General features: G+C 41.6%; 1 protein-coding gene across 1 annotated transcript in view; it reads right to left on the bottom strand.

Moving 5' to 3' along the window:
* CDH13 (cadherin 13) overlaps nucleotides 1-25,964 on the bottom strand; it is a 1,026,047-nt gene that overhangs the window by 800,631 nt on the left and 199,452 nt on the right. The window lies entirely within an intron of this gene.

Below are 25,964 nucleotides of genomic sequence, written 5' to 3'. Positions count from 1 at the left end.
GAAACCAAATTTTGATACTAGGATGCAAACTCTTAACCACTGTTCACAAGCTGTTGAAGAAAACTCATTATTATCCCCACCAGCAAATTCACAAGAGGGCACAAAAGGTTGGAAACCAGGGACCCAGGGCTTCTCTCTAAATACCAGCCCACTGAAATGCAGTGAACCCCAAGGAATGAGAGCGAGAATTAATCTTTGGAGGTTCATGGTATGGCTGGACTGAGGAATATCAGAGAAATTGAAATGGGCAAGTCATCACCCTGACCGACATCATCTTTCAAAAATCAAAGGGGTTAGGATATTATAGTTCCCTATCGGAGCAGTTCTGCTTGTGAAACTTTCCCTTGCCTCCAGAGCAGGCTCTGGTTAGATTGCTTCCAAGGCAATCATAATGCTGACATCCCAAGTGGCACACACACAGAATGCAGATTCAGGACTCAGAATAATTTGCACGCAATTTTGCAAGCAGAAAATCTGTAACTGGCCAAAGCTAATTCAGTTAAACAGTAAATGGTCAAAGGTGGCCTCCAGGCACCCTGAGCCTACAATTATACCTTAACCTTCTAATCAGCTAATTCTGCCCTCAACCCCAGACCAGTAAACCAGTCAGCCCCTAGGAACTAAGGAGATGCCATTTCTCTAGCGATCCTGAGCATAAGAATCCAGAACTGGTTGAGAGGTTGGTTGAGTGGAGCCCCTGTTCTGTCCTGATTTCTTGGCAGGCTCTATTCAGGAATCCTCAGGAGTCATAAAGGAAAAATAAACGTTTTCCAACAGCTGACCATCAGGGAGGATGGGAGTGATGAGAGGACTCCCAGAGGCTCAGATTTTATTTGTAAATTGTTGGGTCCCTCTACCCACCAAACTTATAAGAAAAAAGCATGCAGCACTCTCCTGGGCAACTTGTGACTTAGCCAAAGAAGAACTAGTCTGTCCTCCCTGCATTCATTCATTCACTTATTCCCCCAAACTTACTAATCTCCTGGGATTCAGCACTTTGCTAGGTGCTGTTCTGGAGCTTATATAGAAGCATAATAAGCCAGTAATTAGAAGCACAAACTCCAGAGGTTCAAATCTTGGCTCTGTCCTTTACTGACTGATAGCAATGGAAATATGGAGAATAAGATGTGCACTGAGAGGAGATACATGGATTCAGTGGATGGTGCATCTAAAACAACTACAATAGGGGCGCCTGGGTGGCTCAGTCAGTTAAGCATCTAACCCTCCCTGCTAGCTCACTCCAGTGCTCTCTCTTTCTCAAAAAAAATTAAAAATTTAAAGAAGCCAACAACTAGAATAGTGTCGCACAGGATAAGTGGTCAGCAAGTGTCAACTGTTAATGTGGACTAGAAAAGGTGACAGGCATTAACAAATCATAGTTCAATTAATTAACTAGAATTTTAACTTGAGAGGAAATTGCGTCTTTGAGAGCATGTAAAAGCCAGGGACAAGGAGTTTAACTTCATCTAGGGAGATCAGGGAAAGCAAACCCACAGAAGGGACATTTCTGCTTTGATCTCAAAGATGGCTCAGAATTAGCTGGATAAATGGAAAGGAACATAGACTTGTCTTTTTTGCCAACACACTTTTTGCTTTCACGTAAGTTCCTTTGTGTCTGTCTGGGTTTCATGTAACAGATCTCTGAAATTAGAAAATTGCATTTAAAAAATAATCCAGACTAATTTAAGGCTTCCCAAAAGCTGAACGTCTGACTGGGCAGTAGTGGTAGAATATATTACTTACCGCTATCGCCCCTTGAATTTTCAGCAGAATTTAAGTAGTATCTGTGCATGAACTTGTCATGGATACCCACTCTCCAATTTCAATCATACTGAGTTTGGTGGAAGAATATGAAGAAGCCTCCCTCATTGGTTTAAAAGCGAGTATTTGGACATTGCTCCAAAACTAGGTTAAGCCCTTTCTCCAAAATCATCAGATGTCACTCTTAGAAATATGCCACCTGGACATACTTTTCTCCAAACCCTCTTTAGCATTTCCAGAATATATGCTACGAACAACATTCTGAATTTATCTTTAATGCCTTAGAAATAATGGCTTTCCTATATGGTTTTTTTGTTCATTTATGCATTAGCTTGCACCTCATAAGCAACAACCAATACACCTTTGAAAGCTCAGCAGTGATCAAATTTTATGATCACTGAAGGATTTCTATTATTTGAAAATTACAGTCAGCCTGCTTAGGAAAGCAGATTCATGTTCAGACAAACTATAAGCACAGGACAGAGCCACACTGGTTCTGTATGAATCCCAGTTTATCAGCTGCCATTTGCCAGCTGCAACCTTGGGCAAGTAACCTTCTGTGTCTCAGTTTCCTCAGATGGAAATTGGAACAATAATAGTATCTTAAAGTTACTATGAGGATTAAATGAGTTAATTGTTGTAAAGAGCCTTATGTCGTACCAGGCACATAGTAGTTGCTCAATAAATGTTTGCTATTATTCTTATCATTGTTTCTATATATTATGTTTAAACCAATATACGTGATTCACTGATATTATATTCCCCAGGGTAGACATTGACAAATATCATCAAAATATTCCTTTTTTTGTTACTATAAAACTGGTCAGTATATAGACTGTGCTCAGAAATATTCAAAGGGAAACAGCAGGGGCCTGAGTCAGGTAGAAGGTCGGGTGGGGGGCGGTTGCATCTTGGGGTCAGGTGCACAAAGGAAAACATCAGTGCCTGTTGTGAGCTGAGTTGTGCTGCTTTTGCAGGACACCAAGCATCCTTTAAAACAGTAGCTCAGAAATGTATGGGGATTAACATAAGAATAAAAAAAAAAAAAAAACAGTAGCTCAGAGCTCCATCCTCTATGTAAAAGCCACTGCCCTAAACGTACACACCAATAGCAAAGCCTTACATCACACTTTTTATACCTGCTTCTTTTTTTAGCTTCCATTTCTTTGTTGCTGTTCTGAGCTTTCTTTTTTAAAAAGAAAGGGTTTATGTTTATCCTGACAGGTAGTGATTCATGAACATAGCCAACTTCGGAATTTGCTTCCAGAAAAATGTTTTTTCTGTCCCAGACTGCAGGTTGCCAACTGGCAGCATATGGGATGGATGTGGCCAGCAGATTTGGTTAGTTTAGCCATAGCAGTCTATCATAAAAGTTAAATTATCATATTATCAAGAATGTACCTCTCTTGGCTGTCCTTGTCTGCACCATTCCCTGTATTTTTGCTTCTGTTCACTTGACTCAGTTACACGCTTGTCTGGCTCCCGAGGCATCTGAATTTGCAATCCCTACTGTAGACTTTGGAAATAGGCTTTTCAAGGAAAGAACTCTCCTTGTTATGAGTTTCTAATTACTTGTCATAATAGTATCCATAATTGCATGGTCCTGGCTCTGTTGCAGCGACTTTGGCCATGTGACTAAGCTCTGGCCAAGAGAGGGAGAGTAAAAGGATTTTCACCACTTCTCGACCTGGCCCCTGAAATGTCATCTCTTCCCCATCTTTGAAAACAGAAGGGAAGGACTTCTAAGATGGCGGATCCATCCAATAGAAAGAGCCCAGAAATCAGTCCCTGCTCAGAAGACAAGTACTTAGGAGAACTACTCAACAAGGAAACTGCACATGCAGTGTGCAAACCCTTAAGATCTGGGGTTGTGTGTGTGAGCCAGCAGCTCACCTGGCTGACTATATGCTAAATGTGGAAGGGACAAGGACACAGGGGGGCTTCTATACCATGGCATCACAAATACGTCCCAGAGGTCAGAGAGACATATCAGGACTGAAGAAAAGCTTAACACAACTGTATTCGAAGTAGCCGTAGCTAAAAAAAAGAGAAACTTCCTGCCACAAATAATTATCTCAGCGGGCAGTGAACAACCTCAGATCTCATCCTCTTTTAAGCCAGCTCCAAAATGGTATTTTCCAAGTGAACTCACTAGTGTCTCCTGGCCCCTCGTTGTTTTCCTCTCATTGACTCACTGCTTTTTGCTATTAGCGTGGATGGACAGTTACTTTATCCTTGCCACAAAACACCTCTGGTTTACTCTTGTCAAAGTCGGCCTACTGGAGTCAGTTGGGAGGAGCTTAGATTGGCAGGGAAGAAAGGCTACCAGCTCTGACTTGCAGGATATAAAAATGTTACAGCAATGAATTTTGATTGATTCTTTATCCTGCCAGAGTCCTCGAAGGGTTTATAAAGGCACCCTGCCTACAGGGAAAGCGTGGAAAAAAGAGGTGCTTTAAAGAAACGCATGGGCACACCCACATACATACACAAACATACGTGCACACATGGGGATACCCTCATGAGAGCGTCAGCTCATGTCATCCACACTACCCTCGAATCTGACCTCCTGACCATCTTCCTGGGGTTTTATAGCCCCAGAAACATGGAACACCTGCCACTTTCTTGGCTATTAATGTAACTGACACTTAGAAATAATTTTGTGATTCTTGGGAAGAAAAAGAGAGCGAATACTTCCAGTTTGGTGAGTTCTTCATACACAGTTTGAGTTGTTGAGTGTTGTCGCCTTCACACACAGTTTTGGACCAACATCCTAGACCTTATTGCCAACTGAATGCTACTCAGTATCTTCTCCTCAAATTGTTAAAAGGGAAGACACAGAATTATGGTCCCCCAAGGATGTCCTCAGCCCAATCCCCAGAACCTGTGAATATGTTAGATTAAATGGTAATGGGGAATTAAAGTTGAAAATCAACTGACTTTAAAAGTGAATGATTATCCTGGATTATCTAGATATAATCACAAGGAGCCTTGAAAATGGAAGAGAGAGAGCTGAAGAGCTCGAGAAAGAGAAGTGACAGTGAGAGCCAGGCCGTAGTGATGTGGTGTGAGAAAGCCTCGACCTGCTATTGCCAGCTTTGGAGGTGGAGGAAGGGACCACCAGCCAAGAAGCGCAAGAGGCCTCCAAAAGCTGGAGAAGGCAAAAACACAGATTTCCCCCTAAACATCCAGAAGAAATGCAGCTCTGCTAACACCTTGATTTTAGCCCAGTGAGGCCCATTTTGGACTGCTGATCTTCAAAACTATATGATAATCCATGTGTGTTGTTTTAGTTCATTTTGGTTAATTTAATTTTTTAAATTTAGTTAATTTCAGTTAATGCTAAGCACGTGGTAATTTGTTACAGCAGCTGGAGGAAACTCATACAGTTCACCATGGTGTTGGCCCCACAGTAGACCCTCAGAAAATATTGGTTCCCTTTACTTGGTTTTTTAAGACATAAATATAATCCGGGCAAACCAACAGGGAGGGAGGAGGAGAGGAAGGAAGGAAGAAGGAGGAGTGGGGGGAAATGGAGGGAGAGAAGAAGAGAAGCAAGATGAAAACAGGCTCATGGCTTTGGAACCCTGGACAAGACTGTCAGACAGTCATGATGTAGAAATTGCTGTCTGAGTGCTCTATTCCTAAGCACAAACAGGCATAGTTTCTTCTCTTTTGTCTTAGCAACTGTCCTTTCAAGTGGTGGGGCATTTTGATCTGCTGTCATAACAGAGTAGTTGAGTTCATTTTTTTCATTAATTCCCTTAGTCAAAGTTTAAAATTTCTATTATCTGCCAGGCCTTTGGATAGATATGGGAGATGGAGAAATGAACAAAGCCCTTGATAAACTTATTATCTAGAAGGACAGGCAGACACAGGGGCAAATAATATAATATTACATTACATTATATTATATTTTCTATATATTGGGAATTAAGAAGTAGCTCAAAACAAAGAATCTTGAACTAGATTACCTGGGTTCAAATCCTAATTTTACCCTTTAGTTGCTGTGTGACCCTGGGCAAGGTACTTAACTTCTCTGCCTTAGTTTTCTCATTTGTACAATATAGCCAGTAAGGTGATCTACCCTCATGGGTTTGTAAGGGCCAATGAGTTAACATAAATCAAAGGTTTAGGATAGGAACTGGCTCATAATAGGTGCTATATGCTACCCATTGTTGTTATTATTTATCTTAGTATGGAGGATTATGTAAAAAGCATTCCAGAAGTGCAGAAGAAGGAACAACTCACTCTTTGAGAATAGGGACCATGTCACAGATAAGGCCATACTGGAAAGCTGACTGACATTTTTTAAGTAGCAAAGTATAATAAAGAACATTCCATGCAGAGGTTTGGTAAGTGCAAACACCAAGGCATGCCAGCTGAAGAAACAGGAAGCAATTTGGCAGGGATAACAAGCTCTGGGTCGTTTTCAAGATTATTTGAAAGTGTTTTGTCCTCAAGTAGGATTGAATTGACCAGGCATGTCCTCCTTTAGTCTGGCTAAAACAGAGCTGAAAATAATTCACTCAATGAAATCACAATTTCTGTCTAAATAGAATTAACTCTTTACTATTAAGATTCCAGGATTAATCAACTAGACTCAATTGGTAAATTTTAAATGAAAAATAGTTTTGTAAGAATTTTAGTTAATGCAATTAGGAAGGCTTGGTTCGCTGGCCCTTAGTAGAAACTAGAGGCTGTACCTGCCCTAGAGTTGGTGGTATTTATATCTATTTATGAAATCTTAGTAATTAAATTAGGGGTTTCAAATGCCAGATAAGACCTGCTTCCCTTAAATCAAATAAAGAAGGGTGTCCCTATATGAAATACTCATGGGTGAGACTCAGCAGCCCCAGAAGTTCAACTGAGCAACTATGACGTACTAACTCTTTCCCAGGCACTGGAAGAGTTGTCTGGTCTGCACATAAAACCCTAACCCCATGGAGACAAAGGGTAGGAAATAACTAGATGAATAGATCTAGGGGTTGAGGATTCAGTCCAACAGAAGACAATGCCCCAGTCCGTCACTTCAGCCAGTCTCCCATCTCAGACCCTGCTGCTGTGGACAGTTTCCTAAGAGCTCAGCCTTGTCCCATAGAGTGTCCTCAGCCTCTTCACACTCTGCTGTGGGGCTTGCTCCTATGCTGCAGAAGCCTGGTTAATGCAAGGTCGAGCAGAGCTGGGAAAGGTGGACGAGCTGATGCTCCAAGGGCAGCCCTCAGTGGTGCCCTCAAATGGGAAATGGCAGCTGGTTACATGTCCTAATTACCTTCCTCCAGATGCACTCCCCTGGGAGACATCCCATGTGCCTTTCAGAGGTCCTGGTGGCATAGTCCTTGCTAAGTGACCTCAGTGACACTTCATTACATTGGCTCTCTCTCTCCTCCCCTGCCTCACCCTTTTGCCCCTCATTCCTGTTTCCTGGGTTATCTCCCAAAGAAAACAACCTGTATCTTGCCCTTTGTCTCCTGTATCCAGCTCTGATTCCGGGGAACCCAAAATAAGACAGGTCCCATGTATTAGTTTCATATCACTGCTGAATCAAATTACCTCAATCTTAGTGGCTTGAAAAGTATTTTATTATCTTACGGTTCTGGGTATCAGATGTCTAAAATGGGCCGATAGGGCTGTATTCCTTCAGCAGGCTTCAAGGGACAATCTGTTTCCCTTTGGCTCTCCAGCTCTCATAGGCCAACTCTATCCTTTAGTGCATGGCTCCTTCCTCCCCAGCGGCATAGCCAGCAGCATTGCATCTCCTTGTCTCTCTCTGTCTCTCTTCTTCCATCATCATATGCCCTTCTGTTTCTGACTCCTCCTGCATCCTTTTTATAAGGACCATTGTGGTTATATCAGGCCCACTTGGGTAATCCAGGTAATAGTCACGTGTTCTGGAAGTTAGGATGTGGACATGTTCAGGGAACCATTATGAAGCCTACCAAAACCCATGAGTAACTTCTATAAGGGAGGGGGAAAGTTCTATAAACACAGTTTCAGCCCAAAATATCCAAGAAGTATAGAAACAAAATAAGTGTCCATCAATGGAAGAATGGATAGAGAATATGTAAGATATATATTATATATATTCCATATATAATAGGTTCTATATATCATATCATATATTGCATATTATGGAATACTCATATATATAATCTATATAGAAAGAGAATATTATTTAGCCATGAGTAAGAAGGACATCCTGCCATGGGTGACAACATGGATAGGTCTCGAGGGCATTATGCTAAGTGAAATAAGCCAAACAGAGAAAGACAAATACTACATAATATCACTTATATGTGGAATCTAAAAAAAAAAAAAATCAAATTCATAGAAACAGAGAGTGGGAAAGAGGTTGCCAGGGGCTGGGAGGTAGGGGAGACAGGGATAGGTTGGTCAGAGGGTACAAATTTTCAGCTATAAGATGAATAAAATCTGAAGATGTTATATAAAACATAATGACTATGGTTGGCAGTGTGTGGTATGGTTGATGTTTGCTGGGAGGGTGGAAATCAGATGTTCTCACCAAAAAAATAAAAACTTAAAAAAGGAAGGGATAGATATGTGAGGTGGTAAAAAGGGTAGATATGTGAGGTGGCAGCCACATGAGAGCCCCCCTCGATTGTCAAATTAATTGTTAATTAACTAGATATTGTCAAATTAATTGTTAATTAACTAGACAACTAGATGGGGGCAATCCCCTTACAAGGTACATAAATGTGTGCCAGTTGCCATAATGCACACTTTAAATATATTAAAAATTTGTCAATTATACCTCAATAAATCTGAAATAAGCAAACAAACAAACAAAAAAACCTCCCAGAATGTCCAAGAGGGAGTCATCCCATAATCACCCACACTCCTGACAATATTTACCTGTGAAATCAGGAAAATCTAAAGGGAAGACCCCACTGATAGTCAATAGTCACACACCCAGGCCTGCTGTTGTCAATTTAACAACTAGACTATGACCTTTCCTTGCCCAGAAATAATTATCAGATCCTGCCTGGCCTTGCTGTGAAGTGGAACATTTTATTCTAACTGTGCAACTCTCAACACTTTCTTCTCTGCCAGACATTAGACAAGATGTCAGATTTGTCATCACACCGGAAGGTTTTTATTAATTATCTTTCAGAGGCAAAGTCCTTCTTGTAATTTATTTTTTCACACCAGGAAAATTCTTCTATTGAACTAAATGTCTATCTTGTTAAATTGTTTTTTCCACTAAAGCTTCTCGCTTTGAAAAGTTCTAGAAGAAAAGAAATAAACCCAGCAAAAGTTGGTGTTGAAGTCAAGGAATTGATTATGTTAAGCAGAATGCCACATAACCTCTCTTGGGATAGAGCGTAATATGCATCTTTTCTCTAAAATCTAACTGCCTAGGGGCCCCTGGGTGACACACTTGGTTAAAGTGTCTGACTCTTGCTTTCGGCTCAGGTCATGATCTCAGGGTGGTGAGATCAGTCCCCACGTTGGGCTCTGGGCTCAGCAGAGTCTGCTTGAGATTCTCTCCCTCTACCCCTCCCTACTGAGCTCTCACTCTCTCTCTCTCTCTAAAAATAAATAAATAGATCTTTAAAATCTAACGGCTTAATGTGTAGTTAAGGTAAAAATTTGTCGAAATGGTTGTTTGCCTGAATCAGAAGGAATTGCAATGTCTGCTCTACTTGCCAATTAATCACATTCTTAAGGATTCTTCCATCAATGTAAGGAACATTTACTGGGTTCCTACTACCTGTTTGTGGCAAGATGGACATAAATGAGTAAGACAAGGCTCCTACCCTTTAGGAACACAAAGCACAACGGGAAAGAATGGTATGTGTATACATACTTTAAAAACACAATTAAAAGTATAGGAATGGAGTACATAACCTTGTAAAAATAGTAAAAAGGAGAACACAGTTGGCTCAATGTTAGGGCAGTGGGAGTAAGATCCCTAGAGAAACCACTGTCTTAAACACATCAATTTAGCTGATTTCGTTTGTGTACCCTTATATTTTAAACAAAAGAAGATGCACAGTGAGAAGGCTATGAATGATCATGATCCCTGAACTGCCTCTTCATGCTGCTACCAGTTATTACTCAGAAGGACTCAGATGTCTCAAGACTGAGCTACCCTGATGTTGAAAAAAAAAAAATTCCCAAAGTATTTGATAACAACTTTGTTTTTAAAAGACAAGAATTCTTGAGAAGATAGAAACTTGAAAATAATTCAATATGCAAATTTTCTTCTTCATATTTCTAGAGTAGTAAGCAAGATAGTAATAAAATGTCTAAGTAGAACATAAGATGGCCTCGGGTTTCAAGGAAGATATAGAGGGAGGCCTTCCCACAGTGAGGAATACCAAGGGGAGTCCTTATAAGTGTTTAACAATTGGCTCTCCAATAAAGAAATGTCTTGATTTGTAACATTTGCTAGTTTCCATTGTGCAGATACTCCCATCATGGCCAATTTTGAGTTACCAACATGGTCACTGTGTACAGAATTGGGAAGAGATTTGCACAATTGGCTCCCATGAGCTAAGCAGCTCCAACATAGCACTGCGTATGCCAGTTCCTAATTCTGGGTAGTGGGCTAAGAACTTGCTAGGGTTTTTGTAGGATCTTTATGAATATGAACCACCCAGGACCAAGGAGAGCTTCCTTCTTTCCCATGATGACACTTTGTAATCAAGGATGGGGTTATACTACTATATGAGTTAAAACAGCCTGGAAAATCCTTACTAATGGAGCAAAACGGCCCACCATAATTCGGTTTTTTAGTAAGAGAAAATGCAGTGAATCCTTGATTCATGACCGTGTATTATTTAAATATTGCTTTTGATGTTTTATCCAGAATCCTAACGTGAATGATCAGAGATAATCCTGCCTTCTGACATAATTAGGGAGCTGCTGCTTTGCTAAGCTGGAGGATAATCAATTTGACCTTGAAAGTTTGTCTATGGTACTACTAATGTTCAGAACACAGATGTGGCAGCCACACGAGAGCCCCCCTCGATTGTCAAACATCAGCTCCCGACTTTGTTCCAAGGACAAATAGGCTCTACCAGGGAGGGTGCAGAGTCTGATGGCCAGCAGATCCCACAAGGCCACTGTGTCTGTGAGATGGCCTTTAGTTTATGGATTAATTGCTAACATTTAAATATCAAGGATTTTCACTAAGTACTTGGGTTTGAGGCAGTGCTGGGATTGGAGTCAAACATTCTCCTGATGGGCAGACCCTCATCTCCAGATGACCGCAGTCCATACCCCTCCCTCTTTGTCCCCCAGCACCAAGTGCCATTTGCCTTTTATTATCTCAGTCGTGCTGTCGGTTTCCTAAACTAAACTTCATAGTGAGGTTTGGTTTGCATTCATGTCTTTATAAGGATTTTTCTGATACCAAGACCTCTTCATTCTTTTACATTACCTTCCTGGCCTTCCCCAGCACCTGAGCTTCCATTCTTCATTTACTGATATTCCTAGGAAAAGAGTCTCCCTTGAATGGGTTGCAGAGAAGATGTCTTTTACAGTGAAACCACCACCACCATAAAAAAGTCTACAGTATTCTCCTCTTGAAACTGCTTTCATATTGACTGTCTTCTGGATGCTGGGGAGCTGAGTCAACCTGCTCCGTAACTCAAGTTCATATTTTTTCAGAGCATTAGGTCCTTCCTCTTAGCTCATTTGCTCAAAGGCACAACATTTTTATGGTGATAAAAATGGCTTATTGCTGGTCTCTGAAGACAGAGGACATCCCCTCCCTTGGCTTCACTGCAGTGTCAAATGAACACCCTCCTCTCTAACCTCTACAACAGTTGGGAAGCCTCTTCAACTCGCTCCTTACTAAAAACAAACAAGAAAGGTATATGCAGATACAAACATATGATCTCACAAACCCCTCCCTTTATCATCACTGCATTATATTTAGGTGTGGATAAGCCAGTCTGTTTACCCCATCAAGCAAACATTTGTCAGATTTTGAGCTGAGAAGAATGAAAACATCTGAGCCAAAATAGTTTGAAAAGGACATTATATTTTTTTCCTCATGTCTTTTTGAGTCCACAAGTTCAATTACCTGAAATTTCATGAGTCAGTCCTTGGGATATTTTCATCTCAAGCTGGATTAATGTAATAGTGAAAGTTTCTGCTAATCCTACTGCTCTTTCAAAGTAAGTTTGATTCTTCTAAGGAAAAAAAAAAAATAGTATCATCTCCCCCATAGTAAAATTTGCAGAAGAGATCTTCTTCAAAAATTAGACAGTGCAAAGTATGGTCATGTGAAGGGCCCACATACTAGGCTGGGAGGCTATACTAGAATCTCCCTAGGTAGACGTCAGCTGCAGACTTTGTTCCAGGGGCAAATAAGCTCAAGCAGAGACGGGTATGTTGTGAGGACTATGAGCCCCATTGGGCCCCTGTATCTGTTACATGGCCAGCAAGGTAAGCCTCCAAGTGGGAGGTGCTGGGGGCAGGACTAAGGCCATGGAAAAGAGACTGTGGAGGAAGGAGACCCAAGTCCCAGCTCAGGTAACCAATCATCCCAGGGTTTCTGATACTATCTGGGTTGAGCACTGAAAATCCCATATCCAGGAAACCCAGTCCCAGGTAGCTTAGCCCCAGCAGGAAATTGAGCCATTGGAGGAGAAAGGGATATAGGAACTAGCAATGTATGGGTAAGGTTGGGGGGAAGAGGCACAGACATAGGACAGCACCCCAGTAACAGTGGGGCACCTTTTTCTCACCTAAGCCTCAAAATCTGGGAGGGAAGGTGGTTTCCAGACCCAGCAGTCGCTGAGAGGAGCTGTGACCCCCACTGGACAAGCAGAGCAGCCTGCGGAAACTTGTTCTCCTTCCATCTGAGCTCTGTCCTAGTCCACCACTCGCTCAAGCCTTCATTGGTAAATCACAGCCCACAGGCCCAGTCCAGCCTATTGCCTGCTTTTGTAAATAAAGTTTTATTAGAACATAGCTATACTCACTGATTTACCTATTGTCTTTGTTTTCACATTACAGTGGCAGAGTTGAGTGTTTTGCAACAGAGACCTTATGGCCTGCAAAGCCTAAAATGTGTATTATCTGGCCCTTCAGGAAAAAAATTTGCAGACCCCTAGGCTAGAGGGCAAGATGAAAAAGGATAGGGAACTGGCCAGGAAGGGCCAACAAAGCTGCTTAGCCACTCCTTGCCTATGATGCCAGTCACAAAGATCAAGAACTACTGGGAGAATCTAGGCCAACATGTCGAAAACAGATGCGCCCCACAATTGCCGTGAGTATAAACAAAACCATGAGCTTCTTAAGCAGCCTTCTATGAACCAGTCCTTTTTGAATTAGGCTCCTGCAGAGAAGGTGCAATTGTGGAAAGATGGGATTTAAAAAGCCCAGAGGCACTCATCCTCTTCATGATATTTTTTGGGTCAATTTTCTATAAGATCAATATTAACCAAAAAAAAAAAAAAATTAACTTCCAAAGAAAATAATAAACGGGAAGGACGTGGAGGTTTTGTTCTTTGGGATAAAGAAGAACTAAGTGTTTCATAGTAATTATCAATAGCCATGTGATAAATATTAAATGAGCGCCTACTATCTGCCAGTTCTACACTAGACACAGGAGATGTCATACATTTTTCTGCCCTTAGGGAACTTAATTCCAGTAGAGGGGGTACCAATGAACAAATAAAAAATAAGTACAGAGGATCATTTCAGAGTGATACATGCTGCAGAGAAAGTAAAACCAAATGATGGGGTAGGAGGAAGGGCATTCAATGGGGGATAGGAAAGTGCCTCTAGTGAGGAGAATGCTGAGGAGCTGGTCACACCAAGGTCAGTGCAAGACCTGGAGGCAGAAGCAGTGGCAAGTGCAAAGGCAAGGCTTTGCTGCAGAGATGTGCCCAGCGCTGGGAGGAGGGGGGCTGGAGGGCAGCACGGTGAATGAGGCCAGAAGTAGAAGACTTCGGGCCTATGATGCTGCACACAAAAGAGTTAATCTAACAGACCTGGGACTGCAGCCGTGCAATGGCCTGCTTGCAAGTTTGGCCTTTGACTGACGTGTGGGAACCTGGATTTTGGGAGGCCTCCGGCTACCCTAACTGATAAGGCTGTCTTGCTGTGCCTAAACTTTTTGCACAAATATTGTGGTTTATGCTGAGCACCTTCTTCCTTCTGGGAGCCTGGATCTTTGCCCTGTACCAGGCAGAAGGTGCGTGTGTGACCAGCCCCTAGTAAAACCCTGAACACTGAGTCTCTAATGAACCTTCATGGTTGACAACATGTCATACATGTAGCCACAGCTCATTACTGGTGTGATTAAGCACATCCTCTACTAGGAGAAGAGACTTCGGCCTCGATTTCCTCAGACTTCACCCCCTGCACCTTTTCCCTTTGCTGATTTTTCTCGGCATCTTCTCCCTTAATAAATCTTAGCCTTGAGTACAACTATATCCTGAGTCTCATAGGTTCTCCTAGCAAATCACTGAGCCTGGAGGTGGTCTTGGGGACCCCTGACACAAATAGCAGGTCTGTATTTTATTTATTTTCTCGGTGCCAAAGCCCAGGGGAAGCACTTTACATAGACTTTCCCATGTAAGCCTCGCCACAACGCTTTGAGATTGACAATCCCCCATCCCATCATCATCGCCACCATTTTACAGGTGAATTTCACAAGATCCAGAGGTTCTGTACCTCGCTCAAGGTTACCCAGCTGAGCCTGATGGAAAATCCAAGTAGACTAACTCCCAATCCTCTGATTTGCCCTCTGGGCTCACCCACAGCAAACATACAGCCTGCAGGAAACTCAGGGATATTTCTGCATATTTGTTTGACTTCCACCACAATCGGTTGCCCATTTTAAGACTTTAATCTGTTTTATCATGAGATGCTCCAGCAGAGCTCATTCAAGCTCTACCTCCTAATCTTGTTAGTGAATTTGAGCCTTTGTTGTAAGAAAGACTATTAAGATTTGGCAATAAGATTTTTCAAGGGTGATAAACATCCCTTTAGAGACACTGCATATCCACTGACTGAATAACTCTGTCCTAAAAATGAAAGTCACACTTGGAGAATGGAAGGGTGGGTTATGAAAATGCAAATTGGAATGACTTTATTGGCTGAGTTGAATTCAGCTCGTCTTGTCACAAAGAAACATGAGTTGGGGAGGCCCCCCCACTCAGCCAAGTCTGAGGTGTTACAGAATGCAGGGACTCAGCATCAGTACCCTCATAATAGAGTGTGATGTCTGCTGTTCAAAGCCAGCAGCAGAAAACGCCGAAATGCTATCATTTCTATTATCCTAGGACTTATTTGTATTATTTTGGGGAAAAAAAAAATCTCTTTAGGCCTGACCTCATTTGTCATCAATATTCCTCAAAGTGGGTATATATACCACTGTGGTATGAGATCATTTTAGGTGGTCTACTCAGAGGACAGGTGAACACTTTTTTGTTTTAATAACTGTGTCTTTATTTTAATGCTTGTTTCCTACGGATATTAAGCAGTTTGATTTTCTACTTAGGTGATGATAGAAAATTTCTTTTTCTAAATATATGGGTGCCAAATAGTGAACTGATTTAAATAAATAAAAGTTGGTAAACACTAAAGAGAATGTGGTTCCATTAAGAAAAGAACTACATAAAAGATTTAAGTTGGAGAAAACCCTGAACTGGGTAACTTCTCTGGGAAGGTATGCAGACAAGGAATTTCAGCCAGAGGTAGAGAGAGTGATATGAGGGTAGACATCGGTCAGAACCAAAAGAAAATACAGCCATACTACCTTTTAGATGTGTGGTTCTCAAAGTGTGGTCTCGACCCAGCACCTTTTGTGTGACCTGGGAGCTTGTTAGAAATGCAGGTTCTCGGGCTCCACCTCAGACCCTCTGAGTCAGAGGTTCTGGAGGTGGGACCCGGCAATCTGTGTTCCACAAGCCCTCTGGGTGATGCCAAAGCCCAGTCAAGTTTGAGAACCACGGCGTGAAATGATTTGCCATTCAATCGCTCATTTATTCAATAAACGCAAATGAAGCATCTTCTACAGCTAAAGCTCATATTTGTACTCAAAGCCTCAGAAAGGCGCAAGGAAGAAAACATTTCCGACATTTTATTAAAGACGCATGACATATGCCATGAGTGAATCATGGCAACTGCTGATGAGCGGGGGCCTGAGCGAATGAGGCTCCGCTCAGGGCTTCAAGCGTGATCTCCTGGAGTGTTTGCAGGGGAGACTTCCCGGTGTGACCAAGACATATATCCATTTTGTTGTCATAGACTGATAGAGCTGATGAAACTCTGGCCAAGAATTAAATGTCCCCTGTTGGCTGGAGGCAAACATGAATATAGATTGATCATCACAGCAAGGCAGTTCCGGCCTCCTTCTGTGCGTGAGCTGAGACCTTCCAAGCCAGGGGAAAGTTCTATCTGGAGACCAGGGGTGAGGAGGCCACCGGTCAGCTCTGCCATGGCACAGGGTTTCCCCACAATCTAGGATCCTAGGGTTATACACAGCTACCACCCCTTGTGGGTCAGCTAACCAGCCAGTGGGTTCAGTAATGATAGAGCAAGGGTAAGGGCAGAAAGAGGATCGTTTCATCTGATTGAGGGATAAAGTGACTGGATTCACTATCCCTGGAAAATCTGCCATGGCTTTGGATGCAGCCTCTCCATCTCAAGGTGGCGCAGCTGTGGATTTTAAATCCAGGTGCCATGTGACCTTGTTACGCGAGAAGAAACTGAAATTTACACAGCGCAGTGCTTTCTCTGTGGATGTCTGGAGGAGCATAAATTGGTTCAAACTCAGGAGAGTCTGCCGCGGTCCAATACAGAAGCCTCATGGGTCTGTAGGATGTTCTGGAAGTACACAGTGCACCCCGGATCTCAAAGACTTGGTATGAAAAACTAATGTTAAATATTTTATTTGTAACGTGTATATTGTTCCCATGTCAAAGTGATACTACTGTGGATATATCCGATTAAAGAAAACATGTTACAATTAAAGTTACCTGTTTCTTCCTACTTCTATTCATGTGGCTACCAGAAAATTTTAAAGTATGTATGTGACTCAGATTAGATTTCTATTGCTCGGTGCTGCTCCAGAGCAGGGATCTGTTAACTTCTCAAAAGGCCAGCTAATAAATATTTTAGGCTTTGTGGACCGACAGTCGAAATTGAGGACATTATGTAGGTACTTATAAAAGCATTTAAAATGGGCCCATTTAAAAATGTAAACACTATTCTTAGCCTGTGGCTGAACACAAACACGTGGCAGGCTGGATTTGACCCCCCAGATCACCGTTTGCCAAGCTCAACATCTAATGTTCAGCCCCATGGACCCAGCAGTCCGTTTCTGTGGAGGCGACTGTGTGAGCCCACATATACTGGGTGAGTAACAGCCATGAGCAAACTGAGGCTCAGATCCAAGGCTGGCCAGCTGCAAAGACGTGAGGTGGAACTTGAACCCAGGGGACTCCGAAGTTCACATTCTTAATCACCATGCTTCAGTGATGAAAGGTGCCTTTTCATTTTCTTTTCTCTGTGTTTTGGAGAGTCTTTCTCATGTCTGTACAACAATGTCAGATAGCCCTGACACCATGCCTGGCCCCAAACAGGTGTTCTTTGGATGGAGAAACAAAAGGAATGCATGAGTGACTGGGGACTCGGGTGGTTTTGAAATATCTCTCTTGCCTCTCCTTTGGCACTGCAGACCAAGGATAAACTAACTGTCCCTCAGCCATCTGGGGCAGGCCTCTGCTTTTCATGCACCAGGGACTGCCCTTTAAATTCATTTGAAAGCCATGTGCAGCGTTCTAGGTTGCAGGGGGCGGGGCACAAAAAAGGCCTCCAAGGGCCTAGTGGCAAGAATTGCATTCAGTGAATCAAGAGTTAATCTTCTGATACCAAGTATTATTAGTATAGGAAATACAAGGCAGCCATATCCTACCTTCCAAAAGCAGACGAGCTGGCTAGCACTGAATTGAGAAAATTATTATTTATTAAAAATGAAATAGTCACAGGCCAGTGATTAATCCTGATTGGGTTCAGAGACAATTCCCCACCCACGAGGCGAGTAATACATTTCTTGAGAAAGGTGTTTTGTTAAATACAAAATGCCAATAGTGTTGTTATTCATCTGCTCCAGGCTCCAGTGTAGGATCTTTTCACATTATAATGGCATCAAGTGTGAAAAGAACCTCACAATGGTCACACCCCATTTTATCTCCTAAGTAGCCCCTGTGTGGTCGGCTTGCTTGGAGCTGGGGCTTCCTTCAAGCCTTGTTTCTGGCTCAGGTGTCCCCTGACTATGGGCCTGGGGTGGATGGAAGACAGGTTCTATCAAGGAGCTGGCATGGTGTTAGGCTCTTCCCTGGATACAGGGAAGAAGCAAATGGAGTCACTTCCCATCTCCCTTGATTGCAAAAGCAACACAAGTCCCTCAAGTGGTTAACAGAAGACCATTATGTAACTGTTTTCTTATTTTTGCTTTTATGTGATGGGAGTAGCTGAAAGAGTATTAGATTGGTATGTTTCCCTGTGAATCTTGCACATAACTTACAAATCTAATTATAACTGTGAAGAGTGACAGCAGACTTCACACAGCCTATAGATAAATTTAGTAGACTGCGTTTTGTGGTTTTCATCTGGATTTTTGTAACCATGTTGAGAGAGCAATGACAAGAAGGAGAAGGAGGAAGAGGAGGTGAAAAGTTACACCTAAGTACCTGTTTGCTCTAAAAGACTTAAAACTATAAGAACAACAATGCATTAATCAGGATTGAAAAGCAAGCTCTAGGTATTGCAAAACCTGTTTTCTAACTGGTTTCATGTTCATAATTAATGGCTAAAATTCTGCCATTTATAAGGAATTAAAATAAACAGTAGTTTCATGAGATTTCACCAGACCACTCGCAAGCACTCAATCAAATCTTATTTTCAATATGTGAGCTATGTCTCCTTGACTCTTAATGCATTTAGGGTCAACATTAACATCTTCATACATAAAAGATTCCATTCTGCTTTTAAAGAAGAGGTAATTATAAGATAAGGGTCACATAGAAGGTCTAGGTTTTGTGTAACTTCTATTCTAATTAATTTATCATATGTGGGATTTTGCTTTGGCTTCCGGGTGTTGATCCTTTATAGCTACCACGTTCCACGTGATAATGGGTTTTATTCCTTCAAAAGGTCATCCTTGATATAATTTCACTGGTAACAGAGAGAACCTGGGAGCATGGGTGTTCCTGTATGTCGTTGCATCGTGAAAAGTCATTCAGCAAAGTTCTGGGTCTTTTTTGCCCTTAGATGTTATTTAAAAACCAAGGGGCCAAGGCATTTGAACAAAAGGTGAGAAATTCAATTAATCGTTGGAAGGTTGTCTTCACAAGGCCAGCCCCACAGAAGTATATGGACCAATAGAAATACATGTATCTGAGGATGTGTTTCCTCTTTTCCCCTTTTGTTTCAAAAGTGAGATGACCTGGATCTCATTGTTATTTTGTGGCTCATTTTTCTCTGGGCGGTATGACCCACAGCTGGAGTCCTCAGGCTTTTCATCATCGGGAAACCTTTTTGTTGTTGTTTGGGTTGTTTTCTTTTGATGCCTCTTGTTCTTTGAAAAATTTTGGCCTTCCAAGCAAACTGCACTTATTCAGTAATAATCATTTCATCTCCTAGGGCCTCCCCACCTTGCCACTTTAAAAAAAACAAATCAAAGACATACATAATTGTCAAATAGAAGCAGCTTAGATAACCAAGCTGAGTTGCTAGAATTCTGACTCAAAGCAGAGAAACTTGATGTTGACCTAGCCCAGGATAAATATGTGATTTCAGTCGACTTCTGAAATGCTGACAATTTGCAAATCACAACCACTGACTGCAATGAAATCCCTAGATTGGGCTGCTCAAAACCACTGTGCATGCAAATAACCTGGGACCTTGTTAAAATGCAGATTCTGATTTGGTGGGTCTGAGGAGGACCTGAGATTCTGCTTTTCTGACAAGCTCCCAGGTGACCCTGATGCTGCTGGTGCATGGACTTTGAGAAGCAAGACAATATGGTAAGCAGTAGGGATATAGTGCTAAAGGAAACTGACATGGTCCCTGTTCTCAGGGAGTGTCAAGCTAAGAAGACAATGAACAGGTAAGTGCACAAAGAAATGTGGAATTACGGAATAATGAATCTTAGGAAAGAAGAAAGCACACTCATCTTCTCAGGCTCCTGCCCCTCACTCATGCATAAGAAGCTCTGCTGCTCAGCATTTGTTCAAGAATGTTCACTGTGCCAGGCACTGTGCCTGATGTGACCCACGCTGCTCGCTGCTCTTGGGGACTGTGGAGGACGGCAGGAGAGAAAAGAGACTGACTTCCATAATTACTACCCAGGATTCTGCGTGACGTGCATCCTCACAGAGCCCAACACAGAGTCTCACAGAGCTGGCCTTCCAGGAAACACTTCTGAATGAACAAATGGCTGGAGGAGTCAATAGACAGGAAGGCCAAGAGCATTCTCCCTAGCGAATCAGAAAAGGTACAGCACACTGGCTCTTCCTAGCCTGATGTGCAGATGGAGTGGGGCATGGACTCGACCCTGCCACCATCTGGCTCTCAGAACCTTCCTTCTCTTCTTCTGGGGGAAAAAAAAATGTTAATAATAACATTTTCCTTACTGGATTGTTGTGGGGATGAAATGAGGTGATATCTCTGAAATTCTTACTCCAGGGCCTGGCAAATAGTAAATATTCATTACGTGATAATGTTGGTTACTCCTGACATCATCTTCATTGTTATCTTTCTAAGGATTACTATGGAAGTGGTGAGTGATTCAGCCCTCAGCAGAGGTGAAGCATTTTGACACATGGAGATGGTAAGAAAAGTTCTGCAGAGAAAACAAGTCTTTAAGAACCAGATTATTGCTTTACACATTCAATAAATATGCCACTGGTTGTTTGTTCTTGCCAGGGAATTAGGTGAAGATTAATTAATATTTATAAAGTATTTTGATATCCATGTAATATCTAGTAAGCAATTAGTTCTGTAACACAAAGCCAAATCCTTTTACATACCAAACAATGTAAAACAAACTGAATACAGCTGTGTAAGAAGGGACAGAATTTCATTAAGTCCTGTTGTAGGAAATAAGCAGCCAGTTGGATTTTTTTCCCCCTTTTGGTAATTTTCTTGCTGATTTTCTCTGGCTTCTTACCGCATTTTCCTGCCTACCCCCTGCAGTCCCAAATCAAATTATTTCCTCTCAGGTAGCAGTGCAAACAGGAGTGGGAGGCAGGCAAATGCCATGCTGGCCCCTCCTGCCTGGGAGGTGTTCTGAGCCCAAGAGTGTAAATGGTTTAACAGGGAGGCAAACAGGGCTCCCAAAGTGCTTGTTTCCATATCCATCATCCTAGTCAGGTGGTGTTAAAGGCTCTATGTTTCCTTACATTAGATCTGCACTGAGAAGAACTTTGGGGTGGGGGGCGTGAGGGTAGCGGGGAGGGGGCAGATAAGAGGAAAGTTAAGTGGTAAGAGAAGGCTAGTTCCTCCTTGATGGATGGGTTGGCGGCGCTATCTCAGGCTGGGCCCAGGCCACAGGGGCACGCACCTTGCCAAGCCCCTGGAGGACTTGGCTGGACTCTTAAACCATTTTCCACGGACTAGTCTTACTTAGGGACAATGTGTTGCCACGTATCCATAAATCTCTCATCCCCATCTTTTTCTAATGTTCCCAACCCTGCATTCACTGTGGAAGTTTCTGATCCATAAAACTTTGTTTAAAGCCTAGCCTGTGAAACAGATACAACAGTGGTTACCACGGAGGAAGCAGATGCCAGGAGTCCAGCTTCCTAACTCCTAGACCCTCTTCTAGATGCAGCTCCAGTGATGGTTTTGGGATGATACTGAAAGTGTATTCCTAGGGAAAACCTTTCCAATCAATTACAAATGAGCTAAACTACCAGACTAAACCCATCCAGAAAAGACATCCTCCCTAGCCTCTCAAGTTAGGATGACCAACTGTCTCTGTTTGTCTGGGACCAGGAAGTTCCAGGGACTCGGCACCTTCAGTGCTAGAAATGGGACAGTCTTGGGCAAACCGGGATGTTGGCCATCGACTCCTGTCCTATCTCCTGAGGTATTCTATCTCCATCAGGGTGACAACTCTGATCATGAACAAACGGGAAGCTCTGGCTTCATGTCCTACTCATACTGCCCTTGACCATCCCTACCCCATAAATTCTCACAGTTATTTTCCCTTTCCCTGTTATTGTGCTGTTCAAATAACCCAAACAAAATCTGGCCTAGTCCCTCAAAGCTGAGGATCTTGGGAAACCAGATTTTAGACTCAATCCTCCCCAGAGGTTCCAGTCCTACCTCAGTTTCCCTAGAGTAGGGACTGTTTTGTGAAGCCAAAGACAAGAGTTCACACAAGGCCCAGAAGGAAGCTTGCGTAGGTCTGTCTACTGATTACTTGATTCTACAGTGCACTGCTAAGAAGAGTAGGGCCTACTTCTCTACCCACCCTCACTTCCAGCACAGGACTTACATCACCACCTCGTCATGAAAATCATCACGTGTCCCCTTCCCAACCATCTGCTAAGGCTCATTGCTCGAAACTCCTGGCTCCATCTCCCTCCCTCTGGCTTGCAGACCCTTGATGACCCTTTTGTATCCTTGGAGACTGCAGCTGTCTCTGGAGCCAGTAACCACAGCCCTCTTGTGGCTAAACAACAAATTCTTTTCTTTCTTTCTTTTTTTTTTTTTATGGAACTAGAGGGTATTATGCTAAGCGAAGTAAGTCAATCAGAGAAAGACAAGTATCATATGATCTCACTGATATGAGGAATTTGAGAAACAAGACAGAGGATCATAGGGGAAGGGAGGCAAAAATGAAACAAGACGAAGCCAGAGAGGGAGACAAACCATAAGAGACTCTTCATCTCAGGAAACAAACTGAGGGTTGCTGGAGGGGAGGGGGGTGGGAGGGATGCAGGGGCTGGGTGATGGACATTGGGGAGGGTATGTGCTATGGTGAGGCCGTGAATTGTGTAAGACTGATGAATCACAGACCTGTACCCCTGAAACAAATAACACATTATATGTTAGTAAAAAAAAAAAAGAAAGAGAAAAGAAATAAACAACAAATTCTTATCCAAAACGGTAAAGATGAAGACATCCTATCAGAAAGGATTAAGGCACTATCTGCTTGGAAAATGACAAACTTTCCCTGTCCCATCCTAAAAGCCCAAAAAGCATATTTTACTAAATTAACCTTATTATTTTTTAAAAGAAATTAGCACCAGCAGAGCACGGCTGAGGCTCTGTTGCCTGGATGAGATATGAGCCAAATGTGTCCACAGACAGAAATAACCCCTACTTTATCATCAGGCAGAGGGTAAGCAGAACATGCCAGGGGCTTGATGAATCATTCCAAAGCCAGCCATGTGGCATTTTTCTGTAATTAGCTCAATTTCACATTCTTAGTACCTTTCCCAAGCCCCCTGAGAATCAACTATCATAGCTCTCAGTATTTCCAGCTGTTGAAATTGAAACCCACCTCACTTTCCTGTGGTCAGTATTTGCTAATGCCACATTTTAATCCCATTTAGATGTGTATGCTCAATCTGAAATGATCTAGGGTAACTGCCAGAGTGTTTCACCGGCAAATCCACTAAGTTACTTATGGAACAAATTGCCACATTCAGTAATTTACAGGCACTTTTCATTGTATGAAGCAATTTAAAATTACTGAAGCACTTCACCTTTTTTTTTTTTTCATAAGTGCTTCAATCTGGAAGTTATTGGGATTCTATTCCTGAGACGAGAGAGGTAATTTAACTTTTCTGGAGGACTTTTTATACATATACATATAATAGAAGCACCTATTTTAAAAATGATTGGGGTTCTGATCACGTGCGGCATGGAACAATTTAAAATTACTAAAATGTTTAAAATTTTAACAATGCTTTACGTTTGGGATTGAATTTGAGATTGTATGTAGAAAATAAAAACCACACGACCATTTTATATCTTTGTCCCCATTCATTATTAAAATCAGAATGTCAACTTGAATGGTTTTAGATTCCTGCCACATAGAAGACATTGCAGTTCTAAAGTAAGTCTGACTTCATGCAAAAGCAACCCTGATTTCAGGTTTTCATTTGGCTCTAGTGTGCTTATTTATAGCAAAGTAATTCAGAATCAGAGTCACCTCTCCCTTAGCAGACAATGCAACTTGAAAATATTTGCTAAAATTGTTTAGATCCAAGAGAAACAGGCCAAAGAGATTTTAGTTCTCACTACTCACTAAATTCAAAATTGGATCAAAAACACTTCTCAGTTAATGAGAAGTTTTCCTATCATTTTGCTTTTTGAAGCATCAAGAAAAAAATGAATTGCTTTGTTCCTAGAAAGTGAGACATTGTTTAAAGATGGCACAACACAATGTTCCCAGCATTTTCCTGCTAAATTCTGGCTGTGAAAACAGTATCAAAGAGGGGAGCTGAAGAGCTGGGTGCCCCCCCACTGCTCGGCAGGCTACAGGGAGACACATCTGTGCCGTCTGACCATTTTCTGATATTTACCGACTAAAATTGTAGATGAGAAGCCCTTTGGAAAGAAGAAAGTCCTTTATCCCTATATATTTTTATACTGAAAATTTCAATGAAACACCAAAGTGGAGATCATCATGTGATGAACCTCTCTGTATCCATCACTGGATCTCAGTATTATACTCATGGCTACCCTGGCTTCAACTGAACACCCATCCACTCCCCAGGTTGTCTTGAAGAAAATTCCAGATACCATACCATTCATCTGTAAATATTTATAATGTGTGTGTAAAAGATGGAAACTTTATTTCCCTAACACAAGCACAATACTTTACTGCACCTGCATGAAAATAACAAGAATCTCTAAAAGCCACCAAATATCCAGTCTGTGTTTATATTTCCTTAAATACCTTATAATTTTCATGGCTTATTTTTTAATCAGGATCCAAATTAGAACCAAACATTATGATGAATTGCTGTATTGCTTACGTGCTTTTTAATTCATACAGCTCCCATTTATATAAATACATATATATAAAACATATAAACATATATAATATATATATTGACCTGATTTTAATAATGAAATAATAAAAGTCTTTGTAACTTTTCATTGAATCATCTGGGTTGTTTTCACAGTATGTTTGGCTGATTGCAACACAGTGGTGTCATTGAACATGTTCACCTGTCTACTGTGTTTCCTGTAAGTAGGTAGTTACATCCTGGAGGCGTGATCAGATGCAGGTTTGGTATTTGGGCTCAAAACAACTTGACAGGAGCTCATGTGGATTTCCTTCAGGAAATACAAATGTCTGTTGGTCTCCCTTTTTATGATAGTAGCAACCATTGATGGCCATTGCCTAGATCCATTCATTAAGTAAGGGTTGCAAATCCATGATATTCTAATTCTATCATTTCTTTATCATTTGTAACTATAAAGAGAAACTCCTTTCATCAACTATGCAATTTTCCTGACCTGGGATTCTAAAAGGAAAAGCAAGATATGTGTTTGGTTCTTTCCCTTCATTTACCAGTTTCTAAAATAATGAGTTGGTCTCTATCATCTCTGAAAGGTGACCAATAAGTAATTTTGTTTTCCCTATCACTATGAACTTGTGGATTTAAATCCAACTGATGTGTTTCAGTCCAGTGAAATTACTAATCTTGATTTAGTACTCAGATTATCTCATCTTTGGCCTGTTGATGCTCATGTCTCTAAGTGACATGACCCTAATAGCATCAAGTAACTTCCATGTGTTTTGATATGACAAGATTTTACAGATTTATCTGGTGCAATTCCTGCCCCAGACATGAAATCCACCATTTTCCCAAGGAGACTTGGTTGCTTTTGCAGAGAAATGGTAATTAAAGACCATAATCTGTTTGCTAAGGAAGCTCAGTATTATTGGGTTGGTCACTGTTTTTAGGCCTTCTTAATGGACAGAGACAGAATATATGAATTTTTAAGATAAAATACATAATAAATTCATATTGATAATGCTACTTCCCATTCTGAGCTGTAACATTTTTAACTAACCTCACTGATCTTACATCTGTATCTTCTTTTTCCCACACCTTAAAATTCTAATTCTCCTCAAAACATAATTACTCATTTGCTTTGCCTCTCAATATACACAACAATAGCAACATCAATGCTACTTCCAACAACAGTCTTACTGAAAACAGTGAGGATTTTCCGTTTTC

The sequence above is a fragment of the Neomonachus schauinslandi genome, chromosome 16 (assembly GCF_002201575.2).
Source record: "Neomonachus schauinslandi chromosome 16, ASM220157v2, whole genome shotgun sequence".
Taxonomy (NCBI): Eukaryota; Metazoa; Chordata; class Mammalia; order Carnivora; family Phocidae; genus Neomonachus; species Neomonachus schauinslandi.
This window is presented reverse-complemented; position numbering and strand designations above follow the sequence as displayed.